Raw genomic sequence first — 17,851 nt, forward strand, 5'->3', positions numbered from 1 at the left:
TTCAGCAGCAGTGAAGTTCCACATTTCTACCTCTCCAACTCAGCCCTCATTTGTTTTACCAAAATCCAAAACTTCCAAAGACTACTAAACCAAATACCTTTTTTGGATTTACTGTCTTTAAAACAATTACTTTGTGGAATTTAACAACCATGGACTTGCTTTGCTCATTGTCCTAGACACCCTAAATGCTCTGGGTAGCAAAGGTAGGCTAGCATTTTCTTATGAGGTTTTCAGCTCTAATTTAAAAAAAAAAAAAAAAAAAAAACTCAAAACATCTCAGAATTGTGCAATAGCTTTTTATTTTTTTTAATCGATTGACTTACTTATCGTTACCACAGTAATGGTTAAAACACGTAGTAGCTAGATGGCCTAATGTGGTAAGGACCAATTTAGCAGGCAAGTTTTTATACAGCCAGAGGTGGAATTAGAAGTCTGTGGTAACAGCACTGTGGGAAGCATCCCTCCTGGATTGGGCTTGTGTAATATTTACCATTAGTCATGCTATTTTCTTCTTCTCCCTCTTAGCCAACTACTGCTGTTCTGAATGAGTTCTCACTACCCAACACAAGCAGCAGACTTTGATGCTGAATAGGAGCCCTGAGTCAGTCTCTGCACTATGATGAGGATATCAACAGTGGGGTCTGACTTTGGTCCAAAAGCTGGAAAAACCCAATTCCTCAGTTAAGACCTGGAAATCCCAGCTTGAGCAGATCAGACAACACTAACCTATTCATTTGGAGCCTCTTCACTCAGATACTCTGAACACTCAACTCTATACATTTATAGGTTCAACTTGGGAGTGTGAAAAAAAAAAAAAATCCAACTTCTGTTGCAGAAAGGAATCTGACGTACTCAAATGGCGTACCGTTCTCTTCGCAACTGATCAGCCAAAACACTGACTGAAATAGTACAACTGTCATCGCCAAAGGAATTCCTTCACAGATAGGTACTCAGTGCTTATTATGTATTTATTGGCATACATCCTTATCCAGGGCGACTTACAGTTTATTTAAAAGGCTCAAAGGATATTTAAAGGAACCTGTAGATTTATTGAAATATCAAGATATAAAGTCAACATTGTGACTAATACTTGAAATGCTGTAATAAGCAGGTAATCATAACCAGGTCATTCTGACAACCTAGCTCCAGTTGAAGACGTATCAAGACTAACGGTTAGCCACATGTGAATGCACTTCCAGCCTCTATAATATTTTTACTTTGTGAGCAGAATGATCATCACCCTCCAGCCAATCTCACAAAAACAAACAGCACAGGCTGACAAGCAGCAGAGCGTTAATATCACCACAATCCTGGCAGAGCTCAAATCCCACCTCACCTCCATATTAACACCATTCCCCCACGATGCATTAATGCCTTAAAGAATGTGCTAAGAAAAAAAGAAAAAATAATGCGTCTTCAAATGCAATCACACAAATGTTCACGCTCTTCTTTATAATCTATCTGTCATCCCCCAGCATAGACCAGTAACAGGTGGACTTGCATGAGATACAAAGCTTATTAGATTAGCTGCCTAGAGCTCAGAAAGCTTCATTCTGCTCCTGTCTCATATGGCAGGTAAACACGAGATCCGCCTCATAACATTCCACATCACGTACAGAACGGTTAGCAATTCCCGTCACAACCAGGCATGCGAAGATGCAGAGGCTGTATATATAAAAAAGTCCACTTTGCAATTGCTATGGTAACGCTAATGCATTAACCCATTGGGTAACCTGTACACTACAGAGAGGGGCGTTTCATTCGTACTTATTACTGTATCTATGACTGCACACCAAAGGAAAAATGCACATTTTGCTTGAGAAACAGAGGCGCAGAATCCCTAAAAAAAAAAAAAAAGACCGCTAAAACATTTAATAGCTGCCTTTTACTTTGCATTCATTTGAATGAGAAACATAGAACAGATTTATTTCATACATGTTTAAAAATATCCTTTAACCCATTTAACAGCTTGCCCATCAGAGGACTTCGAAAATGTACCTCGATCCTGCACTCAATACTGTGGGATTCTTTTAATCCCCATCCGCAGCAGAGCTCCGACTTGTCTGCAAAAATAAGCATGTGCCTGGCTCTTTTCCTGCAGGCTCAATTTATGATGACACATGAACAGCTCACAGGTCAAGGTACAGAGAGAGCTGAAAGCTTTTCATTCTTTGTGCCACCAATACATGCTGTTGTTGCATGACAGTGCTTATGGCTTAATTTCCCACTAAGGACATGACTTCTAAAAAGTGAAAAACAACAAAAACAAAATGTGTTAATGGTATCTCAATCATGTCTTCATTAATCAAATGGCATTACAGTGTGTATTGGGGATAGATATCCTTCCTGATCAACTTGAGAAAATGTAAAAAAAAAAAAAAAAAAAAAAAAAGTCTATTTGTAACTATCACATCAATAAAGGGTTAACCTTTATATGAAATCAACATTGGTTATTTGTTTTAATGTGATAAAAGGTTGGAAAACACACACAATGCACCAGCACACTGTATCCTTCCATCACTGTTAAACTAAAAGCAGATTTCTTTAAGGGTGGCTACCATTTCATATTCCATTTCTATTTCTCAGGTTCAGGCAGTGAGTACTATAGAGATTGTGGTTCAAAAGAAAAATGTCGTTACTCAAAATGAAAACTGGGATATCTAGTTCATCAATACTTTGGAGGCCAATCATATTTTGAAATATATCACACATTACTTTTGTTGAATTAATAAAAGATATTATAAAACTGCTTCTCCCCCCACCTTCTTTTCTGGATTTCTCTGTATTGATGACCCTCCCGTAGCCTAGACAAACATGATGCAGTTTATCTAGGAAAGTTTATCTTTGAAATGTCTTGCCCCTCCCAATTAATCTCCAGCTTTTATAGTACTGTAAAATCTGAATATAAACATCAGATTTGAATATAATTAATAGGGTGTTATATGGTGTAATACAAGGAACAATCTTGTCTTACAATTACTAAAAGTACAATAAAAACAAAAATCAGTTTGCAGTGTTTCATTAAAAACATTAAAAAGGGTTTAATACTTAACATTGTCCTACTTAATAATAACAATCAACATAAGGCTATTAGGGGATAGCACTGACAGATTGTATTCAACTTGTTTTGGGTTATTCAAGAATGTAACATAGAAAATGTAAGAAATCTATCAATGTGTGAGAATGACTGGACTTCAAAAACATTGGTTGCAATTTGCCCTTCAGACAGCCCAACAAACTTTCACTCACTTTTTATAGTTTAAACCAGGACAGTCTTAATTTTTTCCTCTAAATTCCCTAAGGATGGCAGCAAATCATGCCATTTCTGAATTGCTATGCTTAGTCTTAATTACAAGCAGCAGGACTGTCTGTCAATTGTAGGGTTTAGTCATGACTAACATATTATTGCATGCTTCATACACCACCAGAATTATTACACCATTAAAGATGAAAAGTTCAATTAAAACATCGAAAATCTAAAGTGAAATGAAGCCAGTTAGCATACACAATAAAATAGACAATTTGTAAAATAAAAACAATGGTCTTCTGTAATTTCACATTCAGTGAAATGTGTACAAGGAACACAGCAGTTGATGGGACTAAAAATAGCAGGTGTAAATATGTTTTTATGGTGTGTTTTGTTTTACATAACATTTCACTTTGGGAATAGCTGAACCCCTGAAATCATGTCCATGTACAATTATTTTAAAAAGCAGCAATGAAACTACATCTTGGATCTAGAAGCATGATGGTAGATGCAGAATAGGAGGCAAATAAATCAGAGTGATTTTACAAAATAAAAGTGAAACAACTCGGGTGAAATATTAACCATTAAGAATAGAACTTCTTGGCCTTGGTTTCAAGATTGAATAAGCAGAAAATATTTTATTAATACCCTCCATGATAACTGGTTGACTTTCAATTATTTGCCATTGTATCAGCTAATTGTTAAAATGCATCGCCTACAATTTAATATCTGGAATGCAGACTTGAACACACAAAGACTTGTTCAGAACAAGTATGTCTGTGAGGATAAGGGTTTCTACACGGCACTGTCACTGCACTTAAAAACCCTTAAAACCCCTTTGTCTGTTCACCCTACATTAAATTAGGCTTGCAATAGAAGTACAGGCAAAAGCTAAAATAAACTTAAAAAAATATTCCCTGAGGTAAAAAATAAATAAAATTAAAAATTAAAAACTAATAAAATGTCAACCCAGAAACCGATTAGAAATACTTAACATGTTTCAATTGGTCTTAAAATATATCCATGTAAAACATGAAAACCTACTGATGTTAAACACTGATGTAGTTTCCATCTTTCATGCACTGCATTCCTTCCATATAGGGAGTTTTTTAATTCAGGAGAAATATTAGAGTTTAGCAAATATTATTAAAAATATTTTTAATGTGTCCCACATATTAAGCCATAAATTAACACAAAAGAATAAACAGCTGTTTTCCACAATGCTATGGAAATGGATGGGATTATCCCAGACAACAATGCTCTTCATTGTAGTGTTGCCAGCCTGAAATCTAGCACATCCTTACTACAGCTCTATGGGAGTTAAGTAATAAATCTGGCTGATGCAATCTAACAGAACATTGTATTATGGAAGGCTCAGTAAATAATGGAATTCTAAAAGCCAAGGAAGATCATGCTACTACAAAAGAAAAATAAATTGACTAACTCAGTTCTGATTAGTATATATTTTTTTTAAGGTCAACAAGGTACAGTATAACATAAATTATAGACTCCACTATTGTTACATGCTACATTTTAAATCAGGCATCATCTCTCTATAGCTGCCTTAGGATACACCACGAGCTTTTGCTGAGGGTGATTAAACAGCAGGAAATACCCAAGTCCACAGCGCTTTCTGCAGTTACTGAGGGGAAAAAAATGTACATGACAGCAAAGATTATGTTTCTACACCACAGTACAGCACAACTCCTGACTACTGAGCAGTCTGAGTTCTGGCACGGCCATGGTTGCATCGTTTCTGAAATCCTTCAGTATTAATAGTGCTTAGCCAATCTTAACAAAAGCTGTGCATTAGTTTTTCTTACAAACGTTTAGCTTCTTTGAGTCCCACAGGAGATCAGATCATGGGAATCAATGTATAAGAAACAGTGTGGCACTAATAAACTAAAAACAATTATAATTAAAAAACAACTTAATGGCATGTAACATTTTATTCTGTTCACTATTCAAGGAAAGGCAAGTATTATAATAACTCAATTACAACAATTAGCAATGCACTGTGATGTCATTACTTCCCTATAAAACATTCAAATTTAGAATATGGATATAGTAAGGCATTTGGAGAAGGTCAACCCAACTTGAAGCATGAAATTTACTTCAATTACTTTTTATATTAAGGCAAAAGTAATGTTTTTTTTTTTTTTTACATTTTCCCAAGTCAGTGTACCGACTACTTCATTAGTACGGCGTTGATGGTAATGAGAATAAAGGCCTTGACTGTGACAAACCATGAATACACAGCAGCAAGCATAGCTAGAGAAACAGTTACCAAAATATACCCAGTATTGAAGATGGAGCCAAAAAAAAAGGGGTCAATTACACAGTGAGATCATATAAAACGTCATGTAACGTGAAAAGAATTAAGCCAGCAATTCCCACATGCTAGAGTATATAAAGATTTTGGTGCAATTAAACAAGTAACATCTGAGAGCCAAAGTGCAGTTGTGATGGCAGAGAGAGCATGATAATGATAAATTACAATTCTCTACTGGTATAAAGTATTTTTTCAGTGAAGTTATTTCTTTGCATTTCTGGGATAACAGACAAACATTTGAAATGTGAAATCTCCAAGAAAAGCTTTATGTAGTTTTTTCCACATTGTGGCATGACATCTTCATGAGAGAATGTTTTGTGGTACTTACTTTTGGTATTGTATTTGGTATTATCAGTTTACTGCTACAACATTTTCACCTGTGCTGTATTAAACACCTTTGCAACCTCCTATAAAATGCACAGGTTTTCCCTTCACAGCACAAGCCCACAGCACAAACCGTAAACCTAAAGCTTTTACAGACACTTACTGATCACTCAACAGGCTCACAGATGCTAATGCAAGCGTGTCTACCTTACACTGAAGGTGCTATGTTAATTGTGCCCTGCTGCATGTGGACTTTCAGTAATACTGGGCTATTAATTTAGCCAAGACTCAAAAGATGCACTGAAGGCCCAACCTGCACTCTGAAGGGAGGCCTTCACTGGCTGATTGCTCATAATGCCCCCTTAATGATTACCCAGGATTATTTGCAGTTGAAGCCAACCTAAATGACATCAAGATCAATAGCTAATGCTGCAACATATTTAAAAAAGGGCCAGTAAATCTGGCAGGGCTTCCCCCCCCCCCCCTATCATTTGTTCTACAAATTCTACTGAAAAGATTAAATGTAATGCAGTCTATACAATTCATACATTCCTTCTCGAAGGCAAAATAAACATGCAGTTCTGTTAAAAGCAAGCAGGTTGAACAGACAGTTTTGACCCTACAGCTTCACTTAGCTAGTCAAAAAAAAAAAAAAAAAAAACTCAGATCTGCCAATCTTCAGCATTGAATAGCAGAGGGTGAAATAGTGACACTGTCCAAATCTCATCTTTTCCTGTAATGACAAGGTCAGATCTGTGCATGCATAATTAATAAAGTCTTTTCACTGCCCTGAAACCACTGCCTTTTTTTCACATTGCACAAAGGGCAGCCACCCCAAAATGTTGAGGGGTTTTCCATCTTGACACCCATCTAATCTCCCTCTATTGGTAACCCTCTTCTTTTTGCCCTTGCAAGCAATGGAGGTGACAACTCATTGTATGAAGAGGGCAAAGGCTGAAGGAGACCAACTTTGCTATTGTTCAAAACCTGAGATGGAAAGATCTTCGATTGGCCCTTGATGGGGGGGGAAAAAAAAAACAAAGATAACATGCAAAAAATTTAACCAATAAATTAGCTCAAAACTGATAGTTTTCTAAACCTCAATCTGAAAAATTAATTCAATCCAGTACAATGATTTGCACTTGTACATAAACCTACCTTTCACCACTAACATTAACTGCATTCATGACCATCCAAAACAATGGCATTATGGTAAATAAATAAGCTTCATTAGTTTAAAAATACAATAATTCGATAAACATGATGACATAACACTATTCAGAGTAGAGGCCTTGTAAGGGCAGTGTTGTGCAGTTATTGAGAAAGACTGGCTACTATTGGAGGAATTATAGATCACAACAAAACACTTCTGGTTTCCCCAGTTGTGCTAGTCACCACTGGGGCCTGTTTTCATCAATTACTTTGAGTACATATTGATTTTCTCTATAAGCTGTCTATTTTAAGTACTATGGAGAGAGAGGGGGAGAGAGAGAGACATTCGAAAGTTGGGTCAGCAGTAATTGATTGGCAGTTAACAAAGTGATTGAGTAAAATGCTCTCTAAGGAACAACATGCTTTTGACATACAGGTTGGTTTACCAAAAATATACATCAGTTTAAAAGATAGGTAAAGCCATCCTACTTTTGATCAATTAATTTAAGTGTTTAATAATGGCATGAGTAATAATCTTAGCAAAAGGAAGTTATATAAAATCAAAATCATTGCCCTGTACAAAACCTTTCTAGGCTGAATTAATGAAGATCCCAAGACTTCTGAATGCCCTTAATCCTGTTTTTGAAAAAGGTTTAAAAATAAAATGTTCTTTAGTTTAGCTTGACAGGGCAAATTAAGAAAATCTCAGTTCCGCATCTGAAATCTAAAAGTCTGGTTTATTTTACAATCCAATCTGATGTACAGAGGCAGTAAAATTCCCCCCTAAAAGGAAGGAAGGCATGTATGTTATGACTTTGTTGAATAAGGTCTGTGTCTGTATTAGACATGGATCCTTACTGTTGTCACACAGAAACACAATGTCTGCCCGAGTTGGATTACCGCCAAAGATTATCAGTTAAGGCGGGCAGCAGTGTGTTTCAGAGTAAACAATGAAATAAAAATTGGAGGATTTTACCGTTGTATTGTCCAGCCCTCTTGAGTTTTCCTTAGTCAGCAGAAAGCACACGAGTTTTAACCCACACAGAGGCAGCTTAGATCCCTTAGATCTCAATTTACTTGTTCTGTTTGTTACAGGACACATTTTATTATGACTTTTTCCTATTTTGAATGTGTAAAACCTTCTTTCATGAGTTAACAGAATAGTGAGAAAATAAAACAGACAACCCCCTACAATGCAACATGGAAAATTATATGCACATTATGTAAGATACATAGTACATTCTACAATACACTACCCTGTAGCAGATATAGTAAAGTCCAATCTCACTGTGAAGTGTACAATAACCAAAATATAACTAAGGACATGTATATAAAAAGAGCTTTTGTTCCTTACACCCACTTTGCAGTAAATCGGTCTCATGAAGGCTGTCCAGCAGGCCCCTTCATGTTCCCAGAAGGGAAGCCTTGCTATGGGAAGGGTTAAGTCAGAAGGGACCCATCTGTTCCCTCATCTGTTCCTCCCTGGCGTCTGGCCCTGCTTGGCTATAACCTGGCCTGACCAGGCCTCTACGCCAGCTCTGTTAAAGCAGAGGCCGGCTGCTTAGGAAGAAATAAATACTGTAAACTCATCTTCTGCAGCTAAGTGACCACAAGATCTTAAAAGGGTATTTCGCTCTGCTGAAGGGCGTCCTCTTTTTCCATTTTCCTTGTAAAATCATTAAGGTTTATTTTACGGTTAAACTGGCAGTATTAAATGTGGAAAGTGCAAAATAATATTTATGAAGGATGGATGCACTTTTGCCTGGTTTTGCAATATTTAAATATTAATGCACTGGCCCCCAATGCTTTTACAACAAACAAGTTAGATCTCTCAAAACCAAGAGTAATACTGCTTGCAATATGCTATTACTTTGCACTTCAGAACTTGGGTGGTGGAGTGCAGGAGATTAGAGATGGATAGATATAAAATCAATGACTCACAAAACTAAAAACACTATTCTTCAGTGAACATTTTAGGATTTACAACAGTACACATCAGTCATTCATTGTCAAATAAACACAGTAGTCATTTTAAATTCTGCATGCTGGTCTTAATGTTGCCTTACATTAAAACATGGATCACTGCAGGGTCTGCAATTGTGTTTTTAGTTCACCTTTTTGAACATTTACAACACTTTACTGCAAGCTGAAATTTGCCAACCACGGGGGCTGCAAACTTGTCACATGTCTTAAAAACAACCTATCAACCTGCCATTGTTGTGGAAATATTTTATGCCAAGCATCCGTGGAGAGAGAGAAGAAAAAAAAAAAAGTTCAGTTCAAATTAAAAGCAGGCTACAAGACAGAAGTATGTTTTTGGTTTTTTTATGGTGGGGGGTGGGGGGGGTGTACCTGCTGAACAATACTGTTTTTTCAAAGTGTTTAACAAAGCTGTTTAAACAATGATAGACTATCTGTACTTTCAGCTGCCTGTACATATGGAAACTTCAAATGGGGAAAAAAAAAAAAATCCTCACATACAAGAGCAATTACAATTCCAAGCATGAACTCTCCCCAGTATACAAGTTGAAACTGATTCTGAGATTATTCCAGGCCAGCTGTAGCGAATCAAAGCCAGCAATCGGGGAATAGAAAGCGCCCACATGAAGCAGTGGCTGTTGCTCTGAACCCGATAATTGAGGAACACCTGGATCCGGTGGAGCTCAGTCCTATTTAACCATTTCAGGTGTTTAAGTACAGTGTGAGGGCTGGGGCTCTGATCCCACATCAATGTGTGCACTTCAAAAACAAAGTGCCGGCACAAACAAATATATGATAAATGTAAAGAAAAATGTGGAACTGCCTGTTTAAAGGTAATCCCATAAGAACATGTATGGACAATGTACACTCTTCTCAGTCACAGAACATAATAAATAGGATCTCTAACACAGGTGTCTGGCAGGCCCTGATTTGCTCTTTTAAACAATAAGGTTTGCCAGTCTGAAACTACTGAAGAAACCCTAAAAAGCACACACCCAGCAGGGAGATTAATAGCAATTGCAATACTTATAATAAGTAGTCAAAGAGTAATTGTTTTTCACACACTATTGGGAACAACCCAGCTGCTCAATAGAAAGATGTCAAACCATTCTATGACATTTAAAGCAAATATATATATATACAGCTCTGGAAAGAATTAAGAGTCCACTGCACATTTTTCTTCAATCAGCATCTATGGCAGCCATTCTATTCCAGTGTCTGTTGAATTCCAACACATTCACACCTCATTCAACTGACTGAGGTACTGATTAGGTGATCACCTGAACCAAATCTTATTTAACAAGGAAAAGTCTAATATAATCACTATCCTCTTGCAATAGGACCAGCTGGATGACAAAAACAGTGCTAGTAGTACCTCAAAAGTAATTGGAATCAAAAAAAATTACTGGCCATGCCAAAAGAGTTGAAAAGGAAAGTTTTGATAGAGGGTTTAATTCTGGCTTTACTGGCAGAGAGATACAGTGAGCGTTGGGTTGCTTCATTCCTTAACATTACAAAGACGGCGGTTCATAAGAACAAGGTCAAGCAGCAGACATTGGGGACAACAAAGCTACAGACCGGCAGAGGGCAAAAACGACTCCACTGACCGGGATGACCGCCAACTCTTTCGAAAGTCACTCAACAACCGTAGGACATCAAAAAGAATGGCAAACGGCAGCTGGGGTGAAGTGCATGGCGAGGACAATTCGAAACAGGCTCCTAGGGGCAGGGCTGAAGTCGTGCAAAGCTAGAAAAAAGCCCTTCATCAATGAGAAGCAAAGAAGAGCCAGGCTGAGGTTTGCAAAAGACCATAAGGATTGGACCGTAGAGGACTGGAGTAAGGTCATCTTCTCTGATAAGTCCAATTTTCAGCTTTGCCCAACACCTGGTCATCTAATGGTTAGACAGAGACCTGAGAGGCCTACAAGCCACAGTGTCTCACACCCACTGTGAAATTTGATGGAGGATCGGTGATGATCTGGGGGTTCTTCAGCAAGGCTGGAATTGGGCAGATTTGTCTTTGTGAAGGAAGCATGAATCAAGCCATGTACAAAGTAGTCCTGGAAGAAAGCTTGCTTCCTGCTGCTCTGACAACTCTGCTTTTCTCCAACTCTGTGGATTGTTTTTTCCAGCAGGACAATGCTCCATGCCACACACCCAGGTCAATCAAGGTGTGGATGGAGGACCATCAGATCAAGACCCTGTCATGGCCAACCCAATCTCCAGACTTGAACCCCACTGAACACCTCTGAAATGCAATCAAGAGGAAGACTGATGGTCACAAGCCATCAAACAAAGCTGAGCTTCTTGAATTTTGCACCAGGAGTGGCATAAAGTCACCCAACATCAATGTGAAAGACTGGTGGAGAGCATGCCAAGACGCATGAAAGCTGCGATTGAAAATCAGGGTTATTCCACCAAATATTGATTCCTGAACTCTTCCTAAGTTAAAACATTAGTATTGTATTTAAAAATGAATATGAACTTATTTTCTTTGCATTATTCGAGGTCTGACAACACTGCATCTTTTTTGTTATTTTGACCAGTTGAATTTGGGAGAAATGTTGTCAGTAGTTTATAGAATAAAACAAAATGTTAACCCAAACACATACTTATAAATAGTAAAAGCAGTGAAACTGATAATTTAGCAGTGGTCTCAATTTTTCCAGAGCTGTATATTTTGTAACTGACAAGGCCGAGGTGCCCTGAACACTGAATGTCAGTTATTTAGAATGCCTGCACTGTAGACCTAGATCACCCCCATTTTGAATAACTTCTAAAATTACATAAATGTAAAGTAAAACCTCTGACATTTTAATGGGAATGATTTTCAACAGAGGAAAACAACTAACTAAAGAAAGGAAAAATGTATGGTAAGATAATTTTGCTAATTTGTGCCTTTCTGCCATTACTGTCAGAGAAAGCATTAGAGGAGAAAGACAGAGGGAGGGAGAGAGGGAGGAAAAGAGGAGCTATCATTTAATTTAACCTTAAAATAAAAGATTTTCCTGACAGTTACACAGCTGCAATGAACATAGCAGACTCCAGAGACAAACATGAAAAAGAAGTCAGCTGGATTAGAAAATGAAGTCTGGGTCTGTCAAACAATTATAACTATAGCATCAGATTTCTAGGGTTGCATTTTATACACATATTAGTATTAAAAAATTATATCGAGATAGATATATCTGTATGTATGTATTTTTAGTATTTAAGAGAATTCCATAATGCCAACATTCAACTGAGCCACAATAACTTCTTTTCCACAATCTGGTTCCACTAATTCGGCCCCTGCCATGTCATTCCCAGGTTTATGCACTGCACTCTGTACTCCCACACAAAGTTAAACTTCTAATCTGCAGCCACAGTAAAATAGCACAGTCATTATTATCCAGACAGTCAGGTCTGGCAACAGCAGATTTGCAGAAAACAAGAGTATCTTTGCAGCAGGTTGGGCAATACCAAAAAACGACTATGCTATAGGGTGTGAATTCAGATACTAGTGTAGTACAGTTTACACAAAATCTAAAAGGCAAAGCAACTTTCACACTAATGGGTAGGATGGAGGCATATATTGTCGAACTGTTTTGATATCTTGGATGGAAAAACCAGTACAGCCTACAGGAAAAAACCTTCCTGCCCTTAAGCGTTGATACTATGCTAGTAAACATCCCCACATTAGCAAGGATCATATTGAGTTCCTTACTGATCAGCTGGTTTGATTGGTTATCTATTTTGATTGGTAAGATGTACAACGAAGGACACCACACCTATTTCAGAAACACTACATCCTGTCACAAGATTCACATTATGAAATGGGGAAATATGAAAGTCATCAGATCAAATTAGCAAACTACATAATTATTTTAGGATTTAAAATTAAACTGAGGCCAACGCAAGTCTTGATTATACTACAATTAAGATCTCTTACAGTTGACAGTTTATCGGTCTTCATTTGAGTCTGCTAAAGGAGAGGAAAGGAGGGAGAGCACAAATAAACACCCTTCCAGTCGTAAGTTAATTATTCACACATAACAGAATGTACTGTAATGCAAAGACTTACAGAAATTAAAACTTGGCTGCAGCTAATGGAGCTAAATATTTAAAAGCATCCTTGCTTTCCACAAAAACACAGCTGACAATTAAACACTCACATAATTCAATTCAATCTTCAGATTGCTGAAAAACAATCAGAAAGGGAAGAGAAAAACAAAAATGAGTTGATCATGACCTGAAGAGGAAAAGTGCTCATGCAAACGTCTGTTTGAATACACTGAAAATAAGTGGGGAGGAATGAACAGTCCTTCCACGTTAAAGTGTAACCTCCATTTTATTTTTCAGCGAATGCAGCCTGTGCATTTAAAAAGCAACATTCAACAGATAATCTACATCGGTCTTCCAAATACAGCGGTTAATGTTTTCACTGTATTGTTTCTTCATACATTTTTGATACACTGTGCTCTCATTCTATGAGGACTCTGCTTTCCCAATACTGTTGTACCACGATTAGTAGCCTGTATACACTCGCCCACCCCCAATACAATTATAAAGGTTTTCATAATTTTCTACATCATGGATGGGAGGATAGAACAAGCCTGAAAAGTAGTCTACAACTGCTTTTCTATGTAGCTGCACTCTTCTTTATCTTTTAATCTCACACCTACAGGTTAATTTACAAACCTTGTACTGCCGAGCCAAAACTGCCATCAAAGGCAATTGCAATCGTACTGCCACATCGAGGGCCTTGACCCCTCTGCGACTCCTCCTGATGAACAAGCTTAAGAACGAGGGGAGGGGAGAGCCTGAACAGCTGTCGCTAAGGGGTCGATAGAAATTGCCATTCAGTGCAGGTTCAAGAAAGCTTGCAGCAATACCTGCCTCCTGCTACTGATGTTTACGGTGACAGAGCGGCTAAAAAGCTCAGGAGTCTGACTTAATCCTCGGGTTCCTTTTCCTTTATAAAGCACTTTGGTGTCACATGTGAGCACCTGGCCCACTGGAGCTCTGTAAAAGGTGACAATACAAAAGTTCATATCTGTAAACCCACAGGTCTCTTTACTCATGGACAATACCATTGTTTCAGTGGAAAAATACAATTAACACAATAAGTATGCCATATTTTCTCTTATTTAGGATGTCATGCTCAGAAGACTTGGGTAATTAAGTTATAATTTTCTTTGTTTTCGCAAATACAAAATACCAACATCTGTAGAGGGTATTCTGGACCAGTTACAATAAAGAATTCCCTGTACATGACTGACACACAATTTAGAACTCCACAATATAATGGTGTTATTCAAAATTAATAGCGTTTGCAAATTCTTCTTTGGACAGCAGCATCAAGAGGAAAAATTGTCTTTATCAACAAAGTATTTTAATTTTTATCTAATACATAAAGAAAGAAGCAACAGCAAAGATTTCAGAAAGAACATCCTAAGATTTTAATATATTGTTTTGACGAGGAATAAATCCCTTCCACAATTTGGCACACAAGGTTTTGCAGAAGCTCTGTGTTGGGTATGCTATATTGTACTGCCCTTCATGACAGATTACTTCACAGCAGAGTACTTGACCTACCGCAACTCACTATAGCTGTGCTCAACTGGAAAGCGACTAGACCATGAACCAAGAACATTGGTGGTTCCACCCAAGTCTCAAAACTGCTAATAACGTTGCTCAGTGACGTGAAGTAGAATAACAATATGAACCATACTGACAAAGTGCAAAAACAACCTCTTTCTTTCTTGTTCTCTTGTGTGGAGAACAATAAACATGAAAAGTGTATAAACTTTAAATGGAACAGAGTGAGCTGCATGTTGCTTGGTAAATGGCATCACTTGCATTGTACAATACATAGGCCTACATACATCTCATTTATTTAAAACAAAATGCAAGTCATCCAATTGCAAACACTAGCTTGAATGAATTTCCCTGGAATGTATTGATCGTCTAATATGATTTACTGGCACAACTGAAATATGATACCTGTAGTATGTAGCACAGAATGGCACATTATTCGCACTAACAAAAGAAAAAACAAAAAAACAAAAGTAACAATTGGCTGCAGTAAACAGGGAGAAGTATAAAACTACAACAAAGAATCCTGGTTGTTTTGTTTTAAAGGACTATAAAAAATGGCAAGGTGTTTAAAGGCCTAGATTCAAAAAGTATTGCCTCTTCTATTATGAATATATTGCTAACATAAGAATCACAATTCAAAATCTTATCAGTTCATATCCTACGCATAATTGTTAATGGGGTTTCAGTTGGTTGCAGCACTTAAATGACATGGGACAACTGTTAAGAGGGTTTCTTTGGGGGTTAAAGTCACCCTCACGTTCCTTCTATGGGATGGCTTTGATGTTTCTATCTGCCGCATTGGTTTGTAATGGTGCAACAGAAACTGAGGTTGGCAGTGTAAAATCCCCTTAATTATGTGATCAAATTACAGCTTTAAGCCATTGAGCAAATCTAAAATGTTGTTCTGCAGAGTACTTAACTCAGCACTTAACTTCCAACGTACTTCAGCATGATTTTTGTGGGTGTGTACAAGTTACTTCTCACACATGCAAGTATACATATGGTAATACAAAGCAAAACAGAGTCATTTTAGAATCTGTTCAGATAGAGGTACAAATAACCTGCATACTGATAGCAAAATTACATAATTTCAAACAGGTTGAACAGATGCATGTAATTACACTCACACTGGGACAGAGAATACAATCTACAAGCAAGAATAATCACTTTCATTTTTACCAAATGTGAAAGCTTACAGTGAAATGATAAAGTAGGCCTATAACTTTACTTAAAAACAGTAATTTGGGAAGAAAAACAGGGCAAAAAAAACAACAACTTTCAGACAATGGAATGGATCGATTAACTAATATCTATTTCTAAAACACTATAATAAAGTGAATATGGGGAAAAGAAACTTCTAGTTTTTTTTATTTTTATGCTGCAGAATATACATTCCTGAGAAATAACTGAATTACAATTAGCAGGGGAATGCGGAGATTGTCTCACTTTAGGCAGAACAGTAATATTCTGAAGCACACAAGCTCTTTCAATAAAGCATTAGCAAGATACTAGAAAGGAGGTGCAGAGAGCATAACTGAACAAAGCCCCTACAGTTGTCTCAACTTTGCTATGCAAGTTATGCAATATGATTGGCAGAGACAGTTTCTCTGTTAAGGTTTCAGACTGCTCCCAGTGAGGGACAGAACTCACTTTAGAAAAACGGCTTCTAACGAGCACAGCTGAATTTCACTGTGGAAAAGATGACAGTAAAAGAAACCTCTCATGTACGCACTGAGTTCCCTCCTAAGCTTAGCTAAATGTTGAGCAATGAGAAGTAGTAGTATTATAAATAAAAATGATTACCGCTGTGAATTAGCAGGATAGTTAACATGTCAATTGCTCTAGTTAACCTCCACTGTTCATGTGTGCACAAATTAAGGATTCAGAAGAGTTGAAAACTATATGCATTTGTGGTGCTAGTGAGATGAGTTCCAGGCATGTAGAAAATCAAAAGCAGATTTTATTTTAAACTTTTCTGAATCATTCATGACAAAGACATACTGACAACGCGTCCATCAGCAGGAAATACACTTGGTTTCAGCAGAGCTTCAAACAGCAAAACATCAGGCAAGATCTGACTGAGATAAGAAACTGATATGCATTTTTAGATGAAAACCTGTATCGATTGAGTTAATAGAAGAGGCAAACAAGAATCTGACAAAAAATACGTCACCAGTACTGCCTCTAGCAATATATATACACACACACACACACCATGTAGAACTTCAATTAAAAACCACCAGCATTTATACCAAACAACTGCAAGAAGCTCCGGCGTCAATTGGAGACCAGCGATTGTATTAAACATTTATAAATAAAAAGACATTGCGGACTTATGCAGGCTATGAAGAGCCTGGAAACATTGAAGAAGTGGGCTAATAGGCCAGGCTTTTATTTATTTGTTAAATAATTATATATATATATATATATATATATATATATATATATATATATAAAAATACACAAAATTCTGGTCTAGATACCGAATAAGTGAGAGTGCGGCTACAAAATTAAATTCTTATATTTATATATATTATACACACACACACACATCCGAGAAAAAAATTAATAAAAAACACACGTGATGGTGTTTTTAAATTTTAATTAATATACGGTGTACACATTTCTTGAATACAAGAAATGCAAAAACTAAAAATAAAAGTTTACGTAAATACATTTGAAAGAACCTTCCACAATATATTAATGTATCTTTAGAAACTATCGATTTCCTTTATTTATCAAACATTGTCAAGTCTGTTTTGTAACAGCAGTAAAGCACGAGAGGGCAACCTAGCGTTTATTAGAGACCAGCTTTTGTTTACATGATTATGCAAATCAACCCGGCGACTATTGGAGACCAGTTGCTATTTGAGACCCGGTGAGTATTGGAATCTTTACAGTATACGTATATATATACATCAATTTAGAGATAATCAGTAAATGCATTTTCAAAAAGAGTTCAGTTTTCAAACACTGTCCAACTATGCTTACTGATCAAGGAAGAAAGGGTTGCGTGAGCTATGTTCAGGCAAGTGACAATTCATTTCTAATTAAGCACCCTGGGAGGGGAGATCAAGCTCTGACCCACTTTCCCAGAGTCTACACAATAACACAGCAGAGTGAACACCATCGTCTTCACACAAAAACAACCCTTTACAAAACGAAGAGAACACAGCCGGACACAGGCCAAAATCCAGTTGTAATATGTGCAGCCTAGACCAATGTATAGAGATTTA

General features: G+C 37.1%; 1 protein-coding gene across 3 annotated transcripts in view; it reads right to left on the bottom strand.

Moving 5' to 3' along the window:
- Positions 1-17,851, bottom strand: part of ankrd11 (ankyrin repeat domain 11) — a 108,694-nt gene that overhangs the window by 68,888 nt on the left and 21,955 nt on the right. The window lies entirely within an intron of this gene.

This window comes from Amia ocellicauda, chromosome 9 (genome assembly GCF_036373705.1).
Source record: "Amia ocellicauda isolate fAmiCal2 chromosome 9, fAmiCal2.hap1, whole genome shotgun sequence".
In the NCBI taxonomy this organism is placed as follows: Eukaryota; Metazoa; Chordata; class Actinopteri; order Amiiformes; family Amiidae; genus Amia; species Amia ocellicauda.